Genomic DNA, 5,259 nt, shown 5'->3' with positions numbered 1-5,259 from the left:
TGGATCTTAACACGTGCCTAGATTCAAACCTGAGAAACCTGGGCTTGGAGTGGGTACTCTTAGTACAGGTGGATGCTTCTGCCATAGATCCGAGGGAGGAGACTGGTAGTTTGTCAACTCTTTTCAAGGAGACAGCATTAACCCAGAAGGTATGTGGACATATCCAGTGTTGTAGACACTGACTGTTTTCCTCCGCAGTGGCTATGCCCTATGAAAGGCATGCTCTTCTAGTACGGCCTCCGTTTAATACAGGTTTAAGATGCATCTTAGCAAAGGAAGCATGTACTTGTCGCTATATGCCTCTGTTTTATGCATGGCAATTTTGGCAGTCTTAGTAAAGAGGTAGATCATTTAATGGAGCTAGCTTTCCTTATTTTTCTCTTCTACCTTTGCTAATAAAATGCCTTTCCTTGAAGGCAGCCATCCTGAGTTGGAAAGAGAAGCACACTTTGGCAGATGCACTCTTCTGGGCATCAGTCTTTCTTGCCGTCACTTTTGTATAGCTATTTTTGAAAGAAATTAGACTATTTTCTTTCTTAATAGCCCTTTGCCTATTTCAGCTTTTCCTGTATAAAGGGCCTGTTTGAGGAACCTTTGAGGTTATTTTAAAACATAGGGTCATATTCTCCTGTCACTCATGTAGTGTGAATCACAAACACTTCCTTCCATGGAGTAACTTCAGTATAAAAAACGAGTATGACATCAAATCATGGTGAATTGAATGGGAGTCCCCCCCCAATTTTAAGTGAGACCAAAAGTTGGATGTATAAAATGCAGTCATTTCAGGGGAGTTAGCACAATGGAGAGGTGAGCACTAACTAACAGATAAATATGGCTTTTCTGGCAAGGGACAGGAGGCAGAAGCCTGGAACTCTTTACAGAGCAAATTGAAGACAGGATTTAAAGAACTTAAAAATGCTTGGATCACAATATCTGAGCTCTCCAGCCTCAGTAAATTAACAGATGGAATAAGCAGTCAGGTAGCTAAAGTACAAGCTCTCTGCTAGCCAGGAAGGAATCCGGCTTCTGACAAGAGAAGTGCTTTCTACAATGTCTACCTCTCTAACTCCATAATTTTCTGCAGGGCACTGTGGTATAAGAGGGCTGAACCTTCTTGTCTGATGGATATAGAGGCCTCCTATTTCTGAAACCAACTTCAAGAGATGGATCTGCAGTACCGTGGGGTTTCTCAGGGATCAGTGATGGGCTAAATACATTTTAGAAGATGGAAATGGACAGGACAGGCTTCATTTATCAGCAAACCTAAATGGATCTACTTAGCTGCTGCTGCTTTCCTGCTGCAGAAAAGACTGTAAGGGCAGAGTCACAAGGCAAATGAAGATCAGATTGCAGCACAGGTAGATATACCCATGCTAGCTTTAATCTAACTAGCCCACTTCACAAACTAATTAGGACATGCTAACAAGGATCTCAGCCTGGGGTCACCAACTGAGCACATACCCCAGGTCCCCAGCAAGCTTGCATTTGTCCGCGGACACACTCTGAGTTATTCTGACACAGAACAGACTCTTCCTATCTGGGTAGAGATCACCGAACAATCCAGCTAAGCACCAGAAGAGGACAAGGCTTTTCTCCCAAGCTAAGAGCTTTTTGTACTTGATTGTTGAGTTTACCAGTACCCAGCTGCACCAGCAAATACCCCATTAGCAACAGAGATGAGCTTTCCTGAGGGAGGTGGATGCTGCATCTCCGACACTTTGCAGGTATACATCTTTGTGAAATCCTCCAGGACCTGTTTACACTTCAGGGGCCTCATTGTTCCAAACTGATTTTAAGCATGGAGTTTAAAATTGGTTATAGGATCTGGCAGTGTTTGTAGCAGAGACAGGGCTGCAGTGAGGAATGAGTTGCTAACTTTATGCCTGATTTGGAAGTTGGGGGGGGAAAAAAAAAGCTTGTAATGCTGCGTGTCAAGCCAAGAATGCTGGCAATAATTCAACATAGAGAAAGCTGTTGTCCATTGCTGCAATGGAAGAGACTAACCAGAAAAAGAAAGTGTGATGCATTTAAGGCAAACCAGAAGAGAGCCTCATCATAGTTCTTTGCCAAATGCCTGATCCAAAAGTCCACTGAAGCCAATGAAAAGATCTGTCCCACCTTCAACAGGCTTTGGATTGGGCCCCAAGTTCCAGCAGTGCCCGCATCTCAAGCTGATGCCAGGTGTATTATGTAGTCGAGGTGCTAATTAACTGGTGCAGCTCAAAGTTTTGTTTCAATATTGGCAGGTGAAAGTCTGAATATGAGACTGCAACTAGGAAACACATTGTAGTTGCGGATACTGGCCCAAAGCGGCTGCTGTTGAACCAGCCCTTTTAAAAAGCGGAGAAACGGAAGTTTCCAAAAGCAAGTAAGCTCATTCATCGCAAGTAGGAACCGTGACAGTCCAAAAAAAATATGCCTCAGGCCATGAAGTAGGACTTCTGGTTGTGTATTCCCCAGCCTCCAGATAGCAGTTACTCACCCTGACTTCTCTTTAAAGAAGAGCAATTGTGTTGACTTCCCTTTCGATGAGAAGTCAATGGGAGTTACTCAAATCTCGCTGTAGGAGACTTGGGTTCAAAGAACTGAAGCAGGAGGTTTGGGAGACTGAGGTAGTAGATAAGCTCATATTGGATTTGTGCTTCCTTATGTTTAAGAATTGTGGCCCATACCATGCCTTTGGCTTTTAAGCAAAGCTCTCCATTGATTTCAGTAGGGCGTATGGCTTCAAAATCAATGGCATGAGATGGCCCTGTGTATTTACTTACTCTGATTTGGTTATTGATTATTAATAACTTGCATTGTGCTTTACAAATACTAACAAGGCAAAATGCCAGCACAGTTTCTGCAAACTTAGAACAGGTGATTTTCCCAGGAAAGCTCTTGTGACAGAGAAAAGAAGTTGTTTTTCTTTTATTCCAGCAGACAATCAACAAAAAGCAAATTACCTTGCTCTTCAGGTCAGCTGACACCATCAGTCCTATCGCATGTTTTGGTAACTTTCTGGCCACCCTAAAATGAGGACTCGTGGGGATTAGTCTGGAAAAATTACCTGGCTCAAAGCCCTGATTTATTGAGATCAAGCAAGAAGTGGGTCCAGTTTGAGTTGCTTAGTGTTTGACAAGCAGCAGATTGCAAAGGGAACTGGAAACTCCAGTAGGTTCTGACGAACAGCAGGTGACATGGAAAGTAAATTCTAGGGAAGGGGCTGCATATTGTAATGAGGAACAGAAAATGGGACTTTAAAGCCTTTTGAAATCTGTTTCTCAATCCCAATCCATCAGAGACAGAGAGGGCACATCCAGATGAGTGTGAATGCATGGTATACAGCACCACACATTGTGCATGCCGCACATGTAGGTGTTCCCAACTACTAATTTGCAGCATGGCAGGGGGAGGATCCAGAAAATCCCAGTGTAAAAAACCCCTGTGTCTTAAAAAAGTGGGGTGGCGTGCTTGGTGGCAGAGTGTGCCGCCAGGATCCAAAGCCTGGCCAGCTGGAGCCATGCTACTGGATTGCCACAGCTGCAGTCCCTGGAGGCCCTCAGGACCCCAGGTAAGGCTGCTGGGACCAGCCCAGCTGCTAGCCCCAGCCTTTCCTACCCCACCGGGGGCAATGTGCCACACACCAGAGTGTCTGCACACAGGCATTTCCAAGGGACAAGCAGCAGCGGTATGTATTGTGCTGCTTCTGTTTGTCCCCAGAGAAACACACGTTCCTGCTCATGGGGGTGCACCCAGAGGCTGTAACATGCTGGTGAAGAGCAAATCAGAAGCATCAAGTCACTATTTGCTACCGGTGGTAAATGGGGGAAAAGACTTCAATGAATGGAGTAGCAGGGGCAGTAGTATTACATTAACTCTTGCGGGAGGGGGGCATCTTTTTGTTCTCTCTCTGTAAAGCACCTAACACAACAGGGTCCTGACATGTGGCTGGGACTGGTAGGCACTATTGCAATGCAAATACCCAATAACTTGCTTGTCCTTGGCATCACCTGACTTTCTCTTAACCTGAAATATTAGGCTGGCAGCCCTATGTTATTTCTGGGCAATTGAAACCAAATGAAGATTCTCCTTTCTTTTCCATGGATAGGTGACTCAGTGGATGCTAGGTTTTGGTTTACTACCCAGGTAATGGCATGTAGAAGTGGGTCCAAAATTAAGGGGAAGGCCTATGTTTTTATGTAGCAGGCAATGACTCTTGCAGTGGTTGCAGCAATCTCATGTTATACCCTTTCCTATCCATAGATAATGTAAAGCCCTTTGCTATCTGAAGATCTTTCAGTGCTCCCGTTCTGTTCAAAAGGAGAGGGTACTGTGTGGCATTCCTCTCTCAGCCCAGCCTTTGAGTAGGAACTGATACATTTCTAAATGGCGTGTGATAAGCTCTAAAACACCACTCTGAAATTGAGCCCAGGGAAGTGTGAACTGTTTCAAACAGAAGTGATTTACCTTGGTCACTCGATAAGTGAGGAAGGAATTTCCAGCGATAAGAAGAAAATTGAGGCAATACAGAGCTGGCCGACTCCCCAAATGCTCAGATTTGAAAAGAGGCTTCCAGGCCTCTGCCACTACTACCAAAGGTTTCTTTCCAAGTTTGCTAGTTCTGCAACACTATTGCACAGGTTAATGCGGAGAACTCTGAGTGATCACAGCAGAATAAATTGAGGGACTGGGCCACAATATGATACGTGGGTCCAACAGCTTGGGTCAGCAGTTGTGACATCTTTTCCTCCGTCTGATATTGATTCCATCATGCACTGTGCCAGGTCATCATTACACTGCATGTTACTTGCTTGTTGCACTAGAAAGCAGGTGATAAGTCCTCTGTATACAAACTGTCACAGGCGCACAGAAAGCAGCTTGCCAGAGAACTATATAGGAGTTTCCACAGGTTATCGCTAACGTTGTGTATGAACTGTCACTGCCCTAAGAACTAGGATTTTAATGCACTCCATGCAAGATGTCACCCTACTGGATAGAGTCTCAGCAGAACACGGTATGTCAGTTGTCACTTCCCTGAAAACAGACGAAACCCTATTATCAGCACAGTCTACAGGCTTCTGTTGCATCAGAAAGCAGCTCGTCTGTAGAGTGTGTACGAAGATGTCACTGATTTTCACTGAACTATGTGCAGGCTGTTACTGCATTGGGAAGGGAGGTGGTTAGTACAATGTCTGTGAACTGCAGCTGAATGGGAAAATTGGAGAAAAGCAATGTTCACTCCTATCGAATTAAGATCAACTCTACGGACCCAAT

The sequence above is a fragment of the Alligator sinensis genome, unplaced genomic scaffold, assembly GCF_000455745.1.
Source record: "Alligator sinensis unplaced genomic scaffold, ASM45574v1 scaffold1517_1, whole genome shotgun sequence".
Taxonomy (NCBI): Eukaryota; Metazoa; Chordata; order Crocodylia; family Alligatoridae; genus Alligator; species Alligator sinensis.
Note: the sequence above shows the minus strand (reverse complement) of the source record.